Source organism: Cupressus sempervirens, chromosome 10, assembly GCF_028749045.1.
Source record: "Cupressus sempervirens isolate cs-2001-9-10 chromosome 10, ASM2874904v1, whole genome shotgun sequence".
In the NCBI taxonomy this organism is placed as follows: Eukaryota; Viridiplantae; Streptophyta; class Pinopsida; order Cupressales; family Cupressaceae; genus Cupressus; species Cupressus sempervirens.
The window spans coordinates 799111576-799133914 of NC_143127.1; the positions used below are offsets into that span (position 1 = coordinate 799111576).

Here is a 22339-nt window from a genome sequence, read left to right on the forward strand (position 1 = left end):
ATAGGTAATGGTGTGTACAAACCTAATTTCCTATTACTTGGCTTACTAGTTGCACACATTACACATCCTTTTATATACTTGGTGACAGTTTCCTGCATATGAGGCCAATAACAATATTTCTGCAATTGAGCTAATGTCTTACTTACCCCAAAATGCCCTACAATCGAAGAGGAGTGTGCTTCATGGATTACATGTTCTTGTTCATCTTTAGGAATGCATAGTTTTCCCCTATGGTACAACAAATTATCCTACACATAGTAATCTTTCTCTTCCACATGTTTACCCTAGATTAAAGTTGCATAGATATCCTTAAAGTCCTCATCATTAGCATATTGTCCCTAAAAAATTTCATGAACCATAGAACTATTCTGAAGGATTATCAAAGCATTCTTAATAGGAGGCCTAGAGAGCATATCTGCTACTTTGTTATGGGAACCCTCTTTATACTTAATTACCAAATGAAACTGTTGTAGAAAACCCATCCACCTAAAATGCCTACTCTATTGCAACTTAGATTGTGAGTGCAAATATTGTAGTGGCTAGTGATCAGTGTGGATTATAGTTTCCTTTCCCATTAAGTAGTGCTTCCATTTCTTAACACTCTGAACTAAAGCATAAATTTCCTTATCATAAGTAGGATAATTACTTACTGCTCATGAAAAAGTTTCAGAGTGGTAGTAGACTAGTTTGCCTCCTTACATGAGTACAGCTCCCATGGAAAACCTGCTTGCATCTGTCTCAATCTCAAATGGTTGATGTAAATTTGGTAAAGCCAGAATTGGTGTGGTGCTCAAATTTTCCTTCAAAGTGTCAAAAGCCTTCTGTTGTGGACCTCCCCACTAAAAAGTTTCCTTGGTACTGGTCAATGCATGCAACGATGATGCAATATAAGAGAAGTTTGCAATGAACTTTCTCCAGTATTGAACTGCACCTAAAAATCTTCTAACTTTTGTAACTGTACTTGGATTAGGCCATTTTACAATACATTTGACCTTCGTCGGGTCTACTTTCAATTGACCATTTCCTACAACATAGCCTAAGTACACTAAGGATGTCTTTGCAAATTCGCATTTTGACATCTTTACATAGAGTTTTTCTTTTCTCAATACATCAAGTACTTTCTTTACATGAATTACATGATCCTCCCAAGACTTACTAAATACAAGAATATCATCTAGATAGACAATGACAAAATCATCAATAAAAGGATGAAAGACATCATTCATGAATCTCATGAATGTAGCTGGTGCATTACAAAGCCCACATGACATAACCAACCACTCATAAAGTCCCTGTTTTATCTTAAAAGTAGTTTTCCAAATATCATTTCTTGCTATTCTTATCTGATGATATCCACTATTTAAGTCTAGCTTAGTAAAATAAATTGCATGTTTCAACTGATCAAGTAAATCATCAATTCTAGGAAGAGGATACTTGTTCTTTACCATTATCTTGTTCAAAGCTCTGTAGTCAATGCACATTCTCCAAGTCCCATCTTTCTTTGGAACCAACACAATAGGAGAACCAAAAGGAGAAGTACTAGGACGGATAACTCCTTTCTCCATGAGCTCTTGAACTTTCTTCTTGATTTCCTCATTTTGTAAGACTGATAAGCAGTACATGCCAATATTAGGAAGTGGCACTTTTGGCTGCAAATAAATTTCATGTTGTATCTCTCTTTTAGGAGGCAATCCTTTCGGTTCTTGAAACAAGTCATCATAGGTAGAAACAACTTTGACCATTTCATCTTTATGTTTTGGATCACATCCTTTAAATGCCTCGGATGTTTTATCTTCTTTGGATTTTACAAGCATTAACACAAAGTTCTGACTAGAGTTGACTAACCTTTTCATTTGACCAGCATTGACTAATGCCATAGTAGTCTTAATCTTATGTGCCCGTACAATGTATTCAATATTGTCTTTAAACAAATGATACTTATTTTCCCCCCTATAGAAGATAGCTTGTCGATCATATAAATAGGGACTCTGAAGTACAAGACCACAAATATCTAGATGGACTGCATCAGCTTCTACCTCATCTACAAAGTTTGCAGTGATAGAAAATCTTAACTTACATTGCTTGGTTACTTGTAATTGTGCATCATTGCAAACCCATCGAAGAGGATATGGCTTTGGATGAGCTATTGTAGTTAGATTGAGCTTCTTAACAATTGCCTCAGATATCAAATTAACTTAAGAACCCGTATCAAATAATGTATCAACCTTATTTTGCTTGATGACAACTTGAATGTGAAATAATTCATTCCTTTCCTTATCATTCTTAGGAGAAGAATCTTCACTTGTACTTGCACTTATGCTAGAAGAACTGGTAGTTGATGAAAGAGAAATACCTTTTCCTTTACCTTGGATCCCGGTAGCAACGATCTTTGTTTCATCTCTGGAGTCAGATCCAAGATCCTACTGAGCTACAACAGTAGTCTTTTGTTTTCCTTTATTTCCACCAAATCACTTCGGCCTCTTTTCAGGATGTATCTTCCAGCACTTAGAATCATCATGCCCTTCTTTCTTGCAATGTGAGCATTTGGGTTTCTCACCCTCTTTCTTTACTGTAGCTATCTTTTTACCCTTCCCTTTTCATTTGGACTTTTCCTCAAACTTAGACATCTTTTTATCAGACTTATCAATGAAGGTACCCTTACCTCTTGACTCTATATGTGTTTCCTGAACACATACTTCATCCAAATTACAAGGATTCAGGATGAGAATAGAGTTGCTTAGGTAAAAATGAAGACTACCTATATACTTGAGTAAAGTGTCCTGGGTATACAATGGGACATTTAATGAAATAGCCCTTTTATGAAACTCATGGGTGTACTCTTGGACAGTTTGACCTTTCCCTTGCCTAAAATGTTGCCAGCTCATCATTAATTGCTGCGTATGGCCTAGGGGGTAGAATTGCTTCTTTAAAGCACTAACAAATTCTAACAAAGACATATTGGTCCTACTCTCCCACCAAGTTAGAGCTATACTGCCTAACCAAAGAGTGGCTAACCAAATTCTATCAACATCATCTACAAGGTTTTGGACTCTACAGTAGACTTCTACTTGCTAAATCTAGTCATCTAATTTCTCAGCATTTAACTCCCCACAATATTTTGGCAAGTCAAATTTTACATCCAACTTAATTTGAGGCTTATGTCCACCTTTAAAAATATTAGAAGACTTAGAATGTGTAGAAGAGGGAGAAGAAGGGGGAGAAGGAGAAGAGGGAGGAGATGGAGGCTCACGATCAGGATCATCATCAATGCCTTTCTTTTTCCCTTTGTCATCACGAGTTGCACGCCTTCACATCTTCTCTTCTCTTTCTTGTAAGAAAACTTCTACTGTTGTTTGCAAACTCTAGAGGGTCTTCTAGACATTTTGATCTTCTAAACCTTGTCCACCACCTTTATCTTCCATCTGAAACGGTGGATTCGCTCTTCGTTTTCTGATCTCAGGATTATATTCTTCAATATCACCTTTTCCTTGATTCAACTTGGATCTTGTTAACATTCAAATCTGCAATACTAGCCCAACAAAGCTCTAATACCAAATTTGATCTGATTTCTAGGATCTAGTACTATTATAGATAATGTTAACCAATTACATAAAGTTAATTTTAAAGCTTTAATAAAAAAAAATCAAAGTAATTGCAAATAAGAAAATGTAGAATGAGATGATAGAAAGAGAGATAGAGACACAACACATTTGATTTCGGAGTTCATCCGAGAAGGACTATGTCTCTGGGTCCAGCTCCAATAGGGGGACCGATCTGATTAACTCCAATAAATCAATACAAGTGATTTGTCACAATTCCCTTCAAGCACATGCAGCAAAATTCCTCTATGTGCAAGAAAAATCACTAAGTCTCCACATAGACAAACTCTCTCTCAACATTTTCATTATTTCTCCCTTCATTTTCAGGCCTTCAAAAGGCCCCTAACCCCTCTTTTTATACCAAACAATGTCTAATAATAGGGCAAAATATATTTAGACCCTTACAACAGTCCCTCCTCGGAATGGGACTTATTTCCATTTTATAAATTTGTCCTTAGTTACTAGTTGCCCTTATTTAGGCAAGAAGAAATCAAGCTTGGATAAAGTTTAAATAAAATCTATGCTAAAAATATCACATGCCACTCACATGGTGTAGTGGCAATGAAAGCTTTTGCAAAGCACATAAGGGAGGGAGGGGGGGGGGAGTTAGGTGGTTCCAACCATCGCTCCGCCCCTTTACACCAAGCTAAGGTCAATTGATGTTTATCAAAAACATTGCACAATAGATGATTGAAGGTATTCGGTGGCGTAACAGCCACCGGCTCTATTTTGATGCCTAGTGGTCATGGGGTCGACCCCCACCGCTCACTTGTCAATGTTGAAATTTAAATTCCACCATGTAGATATACTTCCAACAAACCCGAAGGTGCCACGTGGCTTCCTGCCATATGCATGGTGCCTAATTTTTTTATTAATTAATGCCACGTTGGTGACACGTGTCACCTCCGTAATCTGCCACGTCACCATTATCAATCCTTTTGGTCAACCACCTTTGACCACACATAACTTTTGCATATAGAGTCCAATTTCGATGAAATGAACATTTTTGAAAAGCTCTCAACAAGACCCTCATTTTGGTGCCAACTTTGACCAATTTTGGAGAGTTTAAAATTTTTCCTTTTTGATGACCTCTGCCCAAGGTTTGACCCAACTTTGACTGGCCATATCTCAAGCATATGAACTCTATTTTTTCCCGTTTGAATTACGTTGGGTGCAAAATTTTGAAGACTTTAAAATGATGTTGATTGTTGGAGTTTTGGAGATACTTCAATTTTTGGTGAAAATATCTCTCGAATCAATCTTAGGTTGATTATGTGGAGAAGGTGTTGCAACATTTCTCTATGGAGAATGTTAAAGCTATCAGCACACCTTTACCTATTATTTGAAGTTGACTAGGGAGATGTTTCCCAAGACACCAGAAGAGGAGGATAAGATGTCCAAGGTACCCTATGCTTCAGTTGTAGGAAGTTTGATGTATGTTATGGTATGTACTAGGCCAAATATTTTACATGTAGTGGGAGTTGTTAGTAGGTATACGAGTCATCTAGGAATTGAGGATTGGAATGCAGTCAAATAGATTCTTAGATATTTGAGAGGAACATCTAATAAGTGTTTACACTTTGGGGGCTCTACTACTAATTTATAGGGCTATTTTGATTCAAATTTGGTAGGGGATATGGATACTAAGTGTAGTACTATAGGTTATGTCTTTACTATCGGTGGGGTAGTTGTGAGCTAGGTTTCTAGGTTACAAAAGGTTAATGCATTATCCACTACAGAGGGAGAGTATGTTGTTGCTATAGAGGTAGCAAAAGAAATGATATGGCCTCAATTCTTCTTAGAAGAATTGGCACATCCTTAGAAGGATAATTATTTGTTTACAAATAGTTAGAGTGCCATTCATCTTGCAAAAAATTCCTCTACATTGCAAGACCAAACCATACAATTGTAGTACCATTTTATTCACTCAATTTTGGAGGATGAATAGTTAAAGCTGGACAAGATACATATAGATGAAAATCTAATAGATATGTTTACCAAGGTAGTGAAAAGAGAGAAGTTGAACTCCTCTTCAGCTTTGGTTGGTCTTCTAGATTGAACATGAATAAAAGAATAGCAGAGTCTAGGGTGGTTTGATCCAATGGGAGCCTCATGGAGTAGTAGCATAACTATAGGATTAGTCTCCAAGTGGGAGATTGTTGTTTAGCATGGAGCTTGATCAATCCCCAAGTGAGAGATTGTTAGTTTGTGGTGATTGATCAAGAAAGTACTACACATACTTCATAAATTGTTTGGGGCTCAAGGCATCACCCGAAAAAAATAATTTGGGCCCTATTTTATCATGATTTTGGCTAACATGTAATTATTAATTATAACCCTAAAGTGGTAAAAATACTTGTATAAAAGGGCTTAGGGTTAGGGATTGTTTTATAATGTGATGCAAAAATTGGTTCTTGTAGTAGTTTTGAGCTATAAGGGATTACAGATTTAATCAAGGTGTAATCACTAGATCATAATAATATCAAACTTTCTATTTGGTGGATGTAGCCTAGGGATTGGATGAACCATGTTAAATCTTGGTGCCTTATGCTCTTTTCTGTGTGACCTATTTTTTTTTATTGGTTATATTTACATGTAATTGTTATTTATGTCTATGGTTTATTCGTAACACTCACAAATTAATTATTGTTAATATTTTAAGATTTGCTAAAACTAATTCACGCTTTGCATTTACTGTGTTACAACATTTTTAGTGTATTTACAGAGTAACAATAGCAATCTATTTTCTTAGTCTAAATTTTATTGTTGACATATAAGGGATCTGGGATTTATTTAAATGGTAACTAATTCACCCCCCCTCTCAGTTACTTCTTTTATATTTCCAATGCAATATATTGTTTGAACTAGGAGGAAACATATTTTCCAAATATGAGGTCAGATTTTGCACAGCTATTCACGAATTTGTAATTTCTAGGGCATTCTTAGTAAATTGGATAGAATTCTTCACTGATCATCAAAATTAGTTAGAGGGTAGATATGAAAGCTTGTTGAAGCCTAAATGTGGAATTTTTTTTGAAAATATTAACTTGCCTCTAGAGACCATTTAACTAATTTTTACCTTTGACTTGATTTGAGATCTGGAATCAAAAGTGGTTATTGTTCCATCAAGTATTTAAGATACTTTATGATTTTGGGAGGCCAAACGATAGAGGATTTGATTTACCAGTTGCAAAGAGAGATTAGAGATATTCTTTTTCACTATTAGGAGATGTTTTCCAAGTGGACACATGTCAGATACACAAAAAATCTAGGAATTTACTCTCCTCTATATCATTATCTTTCTCATTCTTTGTAGAGGTTCTAGCTTTGGAGAAAAAATGACTCATTGTTTTGATACCATGTGTGTTTCAATCTAGAGTTTACTTAGCTCTATTAAACTAGGGTTCTAGTCTTGATGTGTTCTCATCACTGTGACACCAATTTTCTTCAGCATATTTTCTCTTGTATGATAGTAGTAGTGAAGATAATAGAGAAAGTTTAGATCTATTAGGTGTTTTATGTTTTGATTTCATGCATTTTAATGTATTGTTTTAAAGAAATGAATACAAATGAGAAAGAATTTATTTAGTTTCATTCTGATTCTCATCTCCTATCTTAGTAATCTATAGTCTTATGTAGTCTAGTAACAAAGAAATGAGACTCATTTGCATCCCTTTAAAGTTGTATGTCAGATATGTTTTGCTATTGGAACAAAGGGCCAAGTAGATGCTTGATATGTTCGATGAGATTTCTAGTTATTTTGAGAAGGATACTTCATAACAATGAGGTCTTTATCAACACAAATGTCTAATTCACAAAGTGATAGGATAGATCAGATATCTAAATGTATGAAATATATCCTAGATATCAGAGATGTATGTATTTGATTTGTAGAATTTTCCAATGGATAAGGCACTAATCAATTATAGGATCAATTAGTTCTTACTGTTGCATATTTAGGGTTTTTCTAAACTCAACATCATTAATCAAATGTCTTTCTCTTTCATGTTGAAGAGCTGAAAAGGATAGCCTCACTCAATAGAGTTGCAACTTGCTACTACATATCTTTGTTATTGCATGAGTCATTAGGAGAAATAAGAGTTAATTCTACTATTAATAGATTCAAGAATATGTTTAGCACTGGTACCATGTAAATTGAATCTATAGGATCACCCACCTAGGTTTTGCAGAGCCTGAAGTAGAAGAAGGGTCTATCCTTATAGTTGGCCTAGTGTCTAAAATGACATGTTAAAGATGGGAGTTAGCTACCCTTAGATGTGTCTTGCTCTCATCAAGATAATTTGAAACCTATAGCATTTCAAAATGCCAACTAAATGACAACTCTACTGGGGAGATAAGATGGCAATACACCTTGCTAAAAGTATTGGAATCTTTAGTATAAATAACAATTTTAGAATCTATATGATAGAAAAACCTTGAGAATTTGAAAAGGATTCAATACAGCAATAAGAATTTTCTATTGCAGTGGAGTTGTGAGGTGTTTTCCATTTCTTTGCTAAAGTTTTATGTTCCCCACTTAAGCTTTATTTAGGACAATAGTATCTTTGAAGGATTGAATGTATATTGTGTTAGGTTTTAGTTCCAATTAATTTATTCAGTTTGGTTTTGAAGGTGCTATTGTAAATTTAGAGTCAGAATTGTTTAAAAGTGATTTCTCTCTTCTATGTTCTTAGTGATTTGCAAAGTTCTATAATTCAAAAGTTCAATTCAGACTTGTCACAGTATGAATCATGTTTTAAATCCTTCTCATAATTGTGAGTGGTGATCTCTAAAGGATTTCTATACTAGTGCAAATTGGTTACATATAAATGTTTTTAGGACATTTCAACTAAATTGTGTAGAGTTGAAAGTTAATGATAATTTCTAAGGAAGAAGAGAGAATATATGAATTCTTGATTGATAAGTTTTGAAGTGTTGTATTTGATCTACTATCAGAAGAAATGTAAAGGTTAAAAATTGAATCACAATATTGATTTCATTTGATTCTCCTCAAGGAGAAGGCAACTCTACAAGGATTTGATCAGTGGTGTGAAGAACTAAAATCAACACCTATGCCAATCAGCAAATCAATGTTTGCAAGCATCAACACTCAAGGTATTTTCCACTTTCATGTGATTTCATTTACATGAAAGTAAGACTTACAAAATTTTCTCTATCAAGTGGTATTTTTAGCACTAAATAGGAGAATGGTTTGGTACATTTCAACATACTTTGTGAGAGATAGATTCAAAAAAGATGTTTTTCAAATTTTGAAGTATATTCAAACTTTTGAATTGGTAGAAAGAGTTTCAGATCTGATGCAAGTAATGAATTTTGAAAATAACTATGGTGAATAAGTTTTAAATTTGTGAGAAATGTCAAATTTCCCTCCATCTAGTATGCAATCCATGGATAAAATTTGTAAATCTATTTTTGTCAAGAGATACATGCCATTAGTTTTCAATGGCATTCCTAGTTTCCCAAACCCTATGTTGTATTATCATAGAAAATATTTACCTAAGTTTAATGGAAAACATGAAAATTCAGACAATCATCATGTTCTGTTGTTTAGTGATTTGATTGGTGATTTTGAAATTGCCTGTGTGTTTGAAATTTGATTGAAAAGATCATATTGTTTGCAAAGAGGGATATTGTTGATAAAGAATTTTTTCAATCATTTTTTTATCACTGATGTCAAACCTAATATTTGTTGGAATGACAATTGCTTATAAGATCGAAGTACAATCACTTAGTTGATTGATGAATAGAATTTAATCAACAAGATGTAACAAAAGAACCTAAGGGAAAGGATGAGTTATGGTTTTGTAATGTAAGTGTAAGGATCAGTTAAGATAATGATAAAATGATGTATTCATAATAAACTTGAAGATATAGAGGTTGGCCACACTTAGAAACCTTGAAAGAATAAGTTGTAACAAGGTTGTTTGTGAAGCTTGACTAAAGTTCATTAGTGAGTGTCGAGCAAGCTAGTTCATGCCAAGCAGATTTTTAGTTAGTGCCAAGAAAAAGAAAAATCTAGTGTGTGCCAAGTGATATAGAAGGAGCCAAGCATTAGGAAAACTTAGTGGATGCCGAGTGAATCCACAATGGGTGCCAACCATCAGTAAAACATAGTTGGTACTGAGTAACATAGTATGTGCTAAGCACCAAAATTTCAATAGTGCCAAGTAGGTACATTATTTGAAAAGTCAAAGATTTACCAGATCTGAGCCAATAAGTTTGTTACCTTGAATTTTGTGAACTATATGGAAGATAAGGATTATGAGTTGGAGGCATAGAATTTTAGGTAAACCATTTTTGGGTGAATTTAGGAGGTTTCTTCATGATTTTTTAGAGGGAATAAGATATGGGGTAGATTCATTGAATCCTACCTAATCCATTTGATTTGAAATAAAAAGTGAGAAGATTTGAGAGGGAAAAGTATTTGAGACTTCTATAGAAGGAGTCATAGCCTAAGAAGCAAGAGTTCATAGGGGTGTCAAGTTGTGAAATTGTTGAAGTGTATTAAGGAGCAGGCATTGAGAAGGAAGAACAAAGCATAGAGACTCTACTTCAATAATTGGCCATATACGAGATTGCACCAATACATCAAGCATGGAGACTCAAGGAGACAAAGCTTGAAAGGAGAACAAGCTATCAAAGCTAAAGAGACTAAAATCCAGACAATTTTGTAAGCTAAACTAAGATCTAAAATCTGCAAGTTAATTTGTGAGTTATATTAGGTCAAAAGCCCTTGTTCTTACTCTCTAACAATTATATCAATTAGGGTAAAATCCTATGGACTTAGTTTGGTTTAACAACCATTTATAAATCCTTTAACAGGGTGGCATTCCAAGTGAATATTCTAAAGTCCTCTAACTAGGCCCACTTCTAATAGGGTGGTTAAATCCTTAATTAGGTCACATTTAAGAGTGTGTTGTAGCCTTTAACATGGTAGGCCTTTCAAAGGGCATCACTTCAGAGGAGTGAGAATTGAGTAGCATGTTACTAGTGGTTTTTTCCAAATTGGGTTTCCACATAAATCACTATGTTATGGGTTGATTCTTTATGTGTTATTCTTGCATGTTGATTTTAGTAACCTATTAAGTAGGAAAGTTTAAGCTTGGATGCATGAATAGTTTAATGGGCTCACTTTACCTAGTAAAAAATTTTATTAGGATATTTGGACCTCGAATAACTGATTCACCCCCTCTCTTAGTTATTCTAAAGCAATTCTAAAAATTGGTATTAGAGCCATATGCTGATTTAGTTTAAAGGTACTAAAAGTAGGAAGATCAAAGATGTCCAAGAGAGAAGTTCCCAAGCTCAATAGAGATAACTTCACTACATGGCAAGAATTGATCAAGTTGCACCTTTGATCAATAAGTGATCATGAACAAACCTCAATTGAAGTAGAACATGTTGATCTATCTATACCCACTGCAAAAGATATTAAGAAAAAAAAGGAGCACAATCAGGCAATGCTGGAGATTGCCTCTACCTTCAATTATGCTAAATCTGATGACATAAAGAGATGTGACTCTGTGTTCAAAATGTGAAAAGTTTTGATTGATATTTATGGAGGAAATTAGATGTTCAAAGAGAAAGAAGTGAAAGCCTCAGAGAAAACTTTGATGATATGAAAATGGAGGAAGGTGAGAATGCTACTCAATATGCCTCTAAAATGAAAGAAGTAGTAAGTGCAATAGGAAGTTTGGGTGGTCATTTAGAATATGATACTATCAATAGAAAATTATTAAGAACCTTGCTTCCCATCCATGCTATTAGAGTTTCAGCCATCCAAGAGTTAAGATGTGTACTAGGAAACCAACTAACTTTTGAAGGAATAGTGAGAAGACTCACTGCATTTAAGTTTTCCAACTTTGATAACTAGAGACCTAAGAACCTTGAACCACTTTCAAGGCTAAGTTATCATTGAAAGATACTAAGGAGGTAAAACAAAAGAAGAAGAAGAAATAGGTAAAGTATGCATCTAGTGATAGTAGCACAGATGAAGAAGATCTGGAACAATAGGAAGCATTGTTAGCTAGAAGATTTAATAGAGGCAAAGATAAATTCAAGGTAAGCTTCCTATCATATGTTTTAATTGCAATAAAGTAGGAAATATTGCAGCAAGATGAACACAAAATAGGAATTACAAAAAAGGAAACAAGAACAAGAACAAAAGAGAAGATGATGGTAGAGATTACAAAGACAAAGGCAAAAAGTGTTACATTGTTGAAGAAGAGGATTTTGGTGAAAATGATGATGAGGTAGTCTATGTAGCCATGAAGAATGAGTCAGATGAAGATGAGGCAACAACATTGGTAACCTATGTGAAGAAAAATGACAAATGGATCATAGATAGTGGATGCTCATGTCACATGATAGCAGAAAAAAGTAAGTTTGTTACCTTTACTCAATATCATGGAAATAGTGGTAGATTTGAAAATAATGCTCCATGTCAAATCAAAGGAAAATGTTCTATTAAACTTATAGAGAAAATTTCATTTGATAATGCATATTATGTTGAAGGATTGAACTGCAATGTGCTGAGTGTGTCACAATTAGGTGATATAGGTTGCAAAATAGAATTTGGAAACAAATTAACCAAAATCTATGACACTAAACTAGGAGTAAATTGTTTTACCTAGATATAGAAGATGCATCCTATTTTTTTGTTAGATATGATGATGTTTGGTTATGGCATAAAAGGCTATGTCATGTCAACTTTGATAATCTAATTAGCATCAACAAAATGAAGAAATTCAAAGGTTTTCCTAAGCTAAAGAAGTTTGAAAATATAATGTACAAACAATGTCAACTAAGTCAACCAAGTCAAGTTTCAAAAGCAAAACCTACACTTCCAAAGAAGTATTAGAGTTAGTGCATACTAATTTATATGGCCCAATAGAAGTGCAAAGCTACCAAGGAGATAGATACATAATGTTGTTTGTGGATGACTACTCCAAGATGATGACTAACATGTTCTTAAAACAAAAATTTGATGCATTTCAAATGTTCAACTGGTATTTGGCTAGGGTTGAGAAAGAAACAAGAAAGAGTCTGAACTGCCTAAGATCAGATAAAGGAGGAGAATTCACATCAAAAGAGTTTGAGACATTTTGCAATGAAAAAACAATTAAAAGACAAACATTAGCACCAAGAACTCCACATCAAAATGGCATTGCATAGAGAAGGAATATACCAATGATAGACTATGTCAAAACATTAATGATGGAAAAGAATGTTGTTCTAAATTACTAGAGAGAAGCTATAAGTACAACTATCTACATCTTGAATTGAGTACAAATGAAGAAAAGTAAAAATGAAATACCTTTTGAATTATGGTATGGTCACTCACCTAATGTAAAATATTTCAAAGTGTTTTCTAGTAAATGCTATATTCTTAAAGATTCTAGAAATGACATGTTTGATGCAAAGAGTGATGAAGGCATATTTCTTGGATACTCCACTAGAAGTAAAGCATATAAGTGTTTGAATACTAACACTATCAAGATTGTGAAGAGTGAAAATGTAAATTTTGATGAGCATGCAGAGGCTCATGTTGATGAAATCTAGAAATCAGAAGATTATAGATCCTTTGTATACTTCTCTGAAGGAATGTCTGCTAAAGATGGAGCTGCCAATCAAGTTGGGAATTAGCAACAAGTTTTAGTATTAGCCAAGTCACAACTAGTGAATTTAGAGCTACATTCAAAAGCCAAGTTGTAGAATGAAGATAATGCATATTCTAATTTAGGAATTAGTACACATGGAAGAGATGATAAAATATCAAAAATACATGTGCATAGTGACTCTAAAGCTAAAAGATCAAACATGGAAAGAATGATAGAACCAAGACTATCTAGGTATGTGAAAAGACATCACCTTTCTAAAAAAATCATTGGTGACAAGGAATCTAGACCAATGAAAAGGAATAAACTAAGAAATAAATCATGTTTTCTGAGCAAGATTGAACCCAAAATAGTGAAAGATGCACTACAAGATGATAATTAGCATAAATCTATAGAAGAAGAAATAGATCAAATAGAGAAGAAAAAAACTTGGACCCTAGTCCCAAGACTATCTAATAAGAATGTGATTGGTACCAAATGGGTATTTAGAACAAGCTAGATGAGAATGGTGAGATCACAAGAAATAAGGCTAGACTAGTTTGCAAAGGTTATGCACAAGAAGAAGGACAAGACTATGGGGAAACATTTTCCCCTATTTCTAGGATGGAAGGAGTGAGAACACTACTTGTATATGCTATCTATAAAGGTTTCAAACTCTACCAAATGGATGTAAAATCTACATTTCTAAATGGTATACTAGAAGAGAAAGTCTACATAGAACAACTAAAGGGAATTTTTCATGACAACAAAAAGGATATGGTTTTCAAATTGCATAAAGCACTCTATGGTTTGGAGCAAGCACCTAAAGCATGGTATGAGAAACTGCACAAATATCTAGTGAAGATTGGATTTGAGGGAACAAATGACAACAAAAACCTATACATCAAGGTAGAAAAAGGTAAATATGTTATAATATCTAAAATCTTTGTTGATGACATAATATTTGGAGGGAAAGATGCCCTTTGCAAAGATTTTTCTCATCAAATGAAACATGAGTTTGAGATGTCAATGTTTGGAGAAATCAAATTCTTTGTTAGATTACAAGTACATGAACTAAAGCATGGAATCTTTGTGACCCAATCAAAATATATCAAGGATATGCTCAAGACATTTGGCTTAGAAGATTCAAAACTAGTTAGTACACCAATGGTAATAGGACATAAGTTATCCAAGAACAATGAGTTAGCTGAAGTAAATCTGACAATGTATAGATCAATGATTAGAAAGTTGCAATATGTTGTGCATAGAAAACTAGACATTGCATTAGCTATTGGAATAGTGGAAAAATTTTCTACAAATCCAAGAGAAAATCATCTGATGGTAGCAAAAAGAATATTGAGGTACCTAAAAGAGACTGACTTTGGAATATATTACAAGAAGAGAAAAAAGTTTGAGTTAAAAGCCTACACTGATGTAGACTGGGGAGGTAATATTGATGATAGAAAAAGCACCAGTGGAGGAGCACTCTTCTTAGGTAAAATTTTAGTCACTTGGACTAGCAAAATGAAAATTTATATGTCACAATCCACAACAGAAGCTAAGTATGTTGTTGCTGCTATCAACTGCACCAATATTGTATGAATCAAACATTTGTTGCAAGGTATGAAGGAAGAGGTAACTGAACCTTTGATACTTTATTGTGATAACACAAATGCCATCAACATATCAAAAAATCCTATGATGCATGCCAAGACAAAGAATATTGAAATTAAGTATCATAATGTAAGAGAATTGGTGGAAGATAAGCAAGTGAGGATGGAATATGTTAGCTCAAAGGAACAAATTACTAACATCTTCACAAAAGCACTACCTAAAGATGCATTTGAGTATCTTATAGGTAAATTAGGGGTGATACCCCTATCCAAGGCTATTTGAGCAACAACAAATTTTTCTTTCATCAAATGAGTTGAATGATGAAATGTTACAAATCGATGCAAAGGAAACTCACTTTAGGTTTCTACCTGAAGTAATCAAAGTGCTAAAGTTTCAAATTAGTCACAAGGTGACTGAGGGAGAAATTGAAGTTCTTGAATATGCTATATTTACATGTTAAGATGCTGAAATAATATGTCTTTGGCATTATTTTCAAAGAGGGAGAAATAGTAAAAACTGATAAAATCTATAGAATTTAATAGACAAAGGGAGAAGTAGCCAATACTAGAATAGCAAAAACTGATCAATTCATACAAAGGAAGAAATACTATGTAGAGGGACAAATAGCATGGAACATTTAAAGAAAAAAAATGTAAGAGGGAGAAATAGTACTTAAGAAGAAAAATTGTTCAAAGTGGTAAGCTATAGAAAAGGAGTCATACAGGAACTAAGTCATATAGGAACTGATCAGACATGCAGAGGGACAATGAATAGCAAAAAGGGAAGAAGAAATAGCAGCTAAGAGGGAGAAGCAGAAGAAAAAAAATAGGATAGTAGATCGAAGAGGGGGATCTAAAAGCTAATGAAAATAGAAATGCTAATAACATTTCTTTTCGGCATTTGTTTTACTATTTTAACCTAGTTAGCATTTTGATAACTTGGTTGATTAGTTTTGTTTTCCATCAATGCCAAAGAGGGAGATTTTTAGAAATCTGATTGAAAAGATCATATTATTTCCAAAGAGTGAGATTGTTGATAAAGAATATTTTCAATCATTTTTTTATCATTGATGTCAAACCTACTATTTGCTAGAATGACAAATGCTCATAAGATCCAAGTACTATCACTTAGTTGATTGATGAAGAGGATTTAATCAACAAGATCTAACAAAAGTACCTAAGGGAAAGGTTGAGTTATGGTTTTGTAATATAGTGCAAGGATCAGCTAAGACAATGGTAAAATGATTTATTTTATAATACACTTGAAGATATAGAGGTTGGTCACACTTAGAAACCTTGGAGGAATAAGTTGTAACAAGGCTGTCTACAAAGCTTGACTAAAGTTCATTAGTGAGTGCTGAGCAAGCTAGTTCATGCTGAGCATATTTTTAGTTAGTATTGAGAAAAATAAATATCTAGTGTGTGCCAAGTGATATAGAAGGAGCCAAGCAAGTGATAAGAGCCAAGAATTAGAAAAACTTAGTGGATGTTGAGTGAATCCATAGTAGGTGTCGAGCATCAGTAAAACACAGTTGGTGCTGAGTAATACAATATGTGTCAAGCACTAAAATTTCAATAGTACTGAGCTACTAAATTATTTGAAAAGTCAAAGATTCACCAGATTTGAGCTAACAAGTTTTTTACCTTGAATTTTATGAAATAGATGGAGGATAAGGATAATGAGCTAGAGGTACAAAATTTTAGGTAAACTAATTTTTGGAAAATTCAAGAGGTTTCTTCATCATGTTCCTAGAAGGAACAAGATATGGGGTAGATTCATTGAATCCTACCTAAGCTACTTGATCTAAAATTAAAAGTGGGAAGATTCAAGAGGGAAAAGTATTGTAGACTTCTATTTAAGGAGTCACAGGCCAAGAAGCAAGAGTTGTTGGGGGTGCCAAGTTGCAAAGTTGTTGAAGTGTATTAAGGAGAAGGCATTGAGAAGAAAGAACAAAGCACAAAGAATCTACTTCGATAAGTGGACATATAAGAGATTGCACTCGTACATCAAGCATGGTGACCCAAGGAGAAAAATCTTGAAAGGAGAACAAGCTGTTAGAGCTAAAGAGACTAAAATCTAGGCAATGTTGTGAGCTAAACTAAGATTTGAAATTTGCAAGTTAAGTTGTGAGTTATATTAGATCAAAAGCCCTTATTGTTACTCTCTAACAATTTTATCAGTTAGGGTAAAATCTTATGAACTTAGGTTGGTTTAACAACCATTTGCAAATCCTTTAATAGGGTGGCATTCCAAGTGAATGTTCTAAAGTCATCTAACTAGACCCACTTTTAACAAGGTGGTAAAATCCTTTAATTTGGTCCCTTTTAATAGTGTTTTGTAGCCTTTAACAAGGAAGACCTTTCATAGGGCATCACTTCAAAAGACTGAGAATTGAGTAGCACATTACTGGTGGTTTTCCCCAAATTGGGTTTCCACGTAAATCACTATGTTATGTGTTGATTATTTATGTGCTATTCTTGCATGTTGATTTTTAGTAATTTTCTAAGTAGGAAAGTTTTAGCTTGGATGCATGAATAGTTTAATGGGCTCACTTTACTTGGTAAAAAGATTTATTAGGACATTTGGACCTTGAACAACTAATTCACCCCCCTCTTCCCCTTTCAATTATTCTAAAGAAATTGTAACATTGTGAAGACATTCATATGAAGTTATTTGTTCAAACTTTAGAAGATGATGCTAGGGATTGGTTCTCCTTTGTCTACTAGCTTGCTCTATTTCATCTTGGGATGAATTACTTTCAGCCTTCATGAAGAAATTTATGGAAAGAGTAAGCATCTTTGATTATTTTGATAAGTTCTTGAAAATCCAAATAAGGAGTGATGAATTAGTTCCTGAATTTAAAATAAGATTTACAAAGGTTGTAAGCAAGATCCCTAAAAGTTGTAACTAGATGATCAAGTGTGTCTAGTAGTTTATCTTGATGCATTTGATAAAAATATGAGTTACCTATTAAGAGATAAAGAACCTAAGACTTTGCATCAAGAATTCATGACAACAATAGAAATTGAAAATAACTAAAGTACAGATTAACTAGGAGTCATTTCTCTAGGAATGTTTGTTGGCAAGATGAGGTTCCAAGGAAGAGTCAATGTCATCAAGAATATTTGATTTCAGATCAACAAGAAAGTTCTACTACTGTAGTAATTAATCTTGTTGAAAATTCACAAGTAAAAATGTGTGAACATGAAGTCTCTTTGTTGCAAAAAGGAGTTGAATTTATTCTTTTTGAATATAGTGCACACATTTTTGATATCATAGTAGTAGATGATAGAGTTGATTCATTTGACAAAGTATACATGCAAGATATAAATTTAGTTATTCATTCTTCTATTGATGATTCGCATTACGTTGAAAATGTAACAAATCATGAAGAGTAAAGATACTCATCTTAGTATGATGATGAAGAAGCTGAAAGTTATGCATCAAGTAATGAAGGTGAAGTTGTTGATCCAATATATTATGAGGAAGCTTCATGTAAATACAATGATAAGAGTTGTTTCTTGAGTCAAGAAGATGACAATAATAGTACATGTTTGTCTTCATGTGAATCTAATGTGAATTGGGAAGAAGAAAGCAATGACAAAGGTAAGTACTCTTATGCTAGTAGAGGTATGAGTTCTTTTTCTAAATCTGAAAGTGAAGTTCCATTTTAGAGTTATACAAGTCAGCTTGAGGTTGAAATTTGTGAAGAAGATTTGTTTACGCAATATATGAATGTTTTGAAGATGCATGCAATAGTAACTAGTAGTATACAAATGATTCTAAGTGATGTTAGAAGCTTTTTCAAGGTTTTTATGAACCTGTTGTAAGGTGAAGAGTTTGATGTTGATCAACACATCACTTATCAAAATGTTCAAAGAGGATCATTACATGGGGTTATCAATCCACTATTTGAAGAGCACATGGAATGTTTATATTTAGTTGAGAATGATCATGATGATGATACATTATTGTACTACTATAAGAGATCAGATTTTTCTTCTTGCGAATATGATAGTGAAAATTATTATGATCTTCCATCTCATGAGATTGATAACAAGGTGTTTGATAAAGTTATTATTGAAGATCAACATGCATCTTGTACTAAGTTTTATAATAAATACTTTAACCTGATGACTAATTCATTTGCTAATTTCAAAGGATTATTTGAATATTTTGGATTAGTTTCATATGCTGACATTGATGACATGTGTGAGTACAAATATGATTTCTCATATGAATACTATCTGGTTATACATAAGGATACAGAATCTCAAGGTATGTGTGACCTTTTCCCCCAAGTTGAGTATGAAGCTTTCATATCCAAAACTGATAGCATGCATCATTCATTTGTTGAAGAATATTTTTAGTTTGAGTCTAATATTTTTGAGCATGTTGATTAGAACTTTCATAATGAGCAAGTGGTAGAGAATGAATCTATTTTATATTCATAATGAAAGTGAAGGTGTTGACTCCATTTTACCAAGTGAGTTGATTCAAAATGTTAATCTAATTGGTAAAACTAATAGAAATGATATTTAAAACTTACCTTCTGAAATTTCACATGAAAATAAAATTTATGATAGAGGTAAGAAGTTTTGCTGAAGTTCAATGGCCCAGGGTCATCATTTGCACATAGTAGGAGTAGTTGTTTTTTGCTTTCAATAAATATGTTTGAGAAAAGTCTTTGCTATTTTTGGAATGGTCTGCTTCTTCTAGAGATCTAAATCCTTTCCATGCCCACAAGGGACATGCATCACCAGATAGAGCCACTATTGGGACACAAAATTGAAGCCCTGATTTTGAGTACCATTGAAAAAATTAAGCCCTTTTAAGTACTTTTAATGTGAGTGTACCCAGCTATCCGTTCAAGGATTAAGATGTGTTTAATATTTCTAACAACTTCTATTTAGTATAGCCACTCATTCCATGGTGATAAATTTTCATTCTAAGCCATTCCATGATCTTCTATTTTGAGCAATGTCCAATTCTGCATTTTTGTCTAAGTGTCAAATAGTGATAGGAGGCTATGTTTGTAATTGAATATCTCACACCTTATAATGTTTCATGACTTTATACTTTGTGAATGTTTAGTGTCAATACTAGAGAGCCTATGTGTCATATTTTGAGTCATTTTGAATCTATTTGACTAGATTTTGAATCCCTCAAAGTTGTTCATTTATCGATGTCATGTTGATGTGAATTGCTTTGAATTCTAGAAGGCCTTGTTTGACTTGTCATAACTTTTACCTAGTTGACTAGAATTCTAAAATTCCTATTGAATTTCATTTTAGAGGCTAGAGAATTTCTATGCTTAAAGTTTGATCTTATGATGCATCCATTTGATTAGTTTTCAAATGCGATTGAAAATGCAATTTGTAACTTTTTATCGATGTCGACAAATTCAGATTTGTTGGTACAATTGTTCATGATGCCATATCTCAAAATCCATGATAGATGAGATCAAATGCATTTGACCATTGTGTTCCCCTCTTAAAATCCTTTAAGTGTGCCAATTTTCAAGCCTTGATGAATTTGTTTGCACACTTTCCTAGGTCCATTCCATTTGCAAAAATCACCTTTTTGTTAGTGTTTTCAGTTTGCAAATTTTGAATAGCCCATGTTAACCATGTGCCATTTGCATCTTGTTATTTTCATGAGCCCAAATCACATATTCATATTATCCTCATGACAGTGAACCAACATCCTAGGTTTCATTTTCCCAAGTGTCAGTTTACCCTATTTTTGAAGCCAAATCTAAAAGCATTTTATGGTTTTCTGACATGTTTGCTTGTAGGCAATTCTAAAAGGGTAACTTCTATAGTGAATATCTTTTGAATGAAAATTTTTCATGAAGTGAGATTCAATAGGGTAAGAATATGTGGAATGGAGAATTGGTGTGTCCATTTTCAGAGCTTGGTCAGGTGTTTGGATTAGTTTTTAAGGCCAATCAAAGGACCTCCTGGCACAAAGTTGATAGTTTGCAAACAGATGTAAAATAGGTTGCAAATTTGTTTTTAGTGGTCAAATTTGTTCTAAATTAATGCTAGGTGGTGAGTGGATTTGTTTGGAATGTTAGTTGTTTGGAAACAAAAAGTTTTTTTTAGCCAAACCTGCTTTGGGGCTTGACTGATGTTCTTAGCTCTGGTGATTCTATCATGGTGATAAATTTGGCATGCCTATATTAACTGAATTTTAAAGAAATTAAGAGGATTGCAAGCTTGGCTTGTTGGGCTTATCAAATTTTATGTATTAGATAAGATCTATTAACAGGCTTGGAAAATTGTTTCCCTAAGTTTTTTGAAGTTCTCTAGAATTTATATTATTGTTTTCTAAAGAAAAAAGTTGATGGTCATGTCATCTATGCCATCCATGTCATCAAGTGTATCTCAGTCTCTTGACATTAGGCATCCAACATAGTCAAATTACAATCCAACTTTAGCACCTGTCTTGCCTCATAAGTCTACCTCTAATTCTCATAGAAACATGGAAACTAACTTTCTTCTCTATATCTTCTAATCAAGACTTTGGTTTCTTTTCTTGTGGTCCCAATCATGGCCTTAGGATTTACAACTATGAGCCCTTTCAGGAAACTTTCATAAGAAATTTTTGTAATGGAGGAATTGGCCTAGTGGAGATGCTATTTAGGTCCAATATTTTAGCTTTGTTCTAGCCAAGGGAAGCCCTTAATTTCCTCCTACTGATGTTATCATTTGGGATGATCATGGCCACTCTTGTATTGGTGAAGTTACCTTCAAGTCCAAAATTTAGGCAGTGAAATTAAGACAAGATCTTCTAGTGGTTGTTTTGGAGCATTTGATATTTGTATATGAACTTTAGGGGTTTGAAGCTTCTTCACCAAATAGAAACACATGCTAATCTGAAAGATCTTTGTGTTCTTTCTTAGGCATAAAAAACTTCTATCTTGGCATGCCCTAATTTACTCCATGGGGAGGTTCATGTTGAACACAATGGTCTAAAAAAAACAAGGTTTATACTTGCACATGGTTCACATATTTCTTGTTTTACACTAACTTTAGATGGTATTCTTCTTGAAACTACTAGTACAAAAGGGACTCTTGTGTGCATGTTTAACACATTTGACAAAACACTTTTGCGAGAGGTTTATAGAGGAAATGAGAGAGCTGAGATTCACAACATTGCTTTATGTCCTACTGGTCAATGGCTTGCAAAATACAGAGGGAATCCCACACAAGGGGATAACTCATGTCAAGGCAAGAGGCCAGTGAAAAAAACCAAGCTACTGGAAGAAGGAGGAGTAGATTCCTATGCAAAGTAGAAGCATTTACATAAGAAAAAGGAGTAGACCCATGTGGGTGATAAGTATGTCTTTACCCATGCATAAATAAGGGAAAGCACATGTTAATGATGAGAGGCAATCCACATTGAGCAGAGGTAACTCATGGCAAGGGAGGAAGGTGATAATAAAGATGAAGGAGATTTTTCAAATGGGATCTTCCTTGTAAGAAGATCAACCCACTGGAGGGA

At 33.8% G+C, this 22339-nt stretch overlaps 1 pseudogene; it reads left to right on the top strand.

The window, feature by feature from the left end:
* The first annotated feature begins 18963 nt into the window (after positions 1-18963).
* LOC149536334 (autophagy-related protein 18d pseudogene) lies at positions 18964-22130 on the top strand (annotated as a pseudogene).
* The last annotated feature ends 209 nt before the right edge of the window (positions 22131-22339 follow it).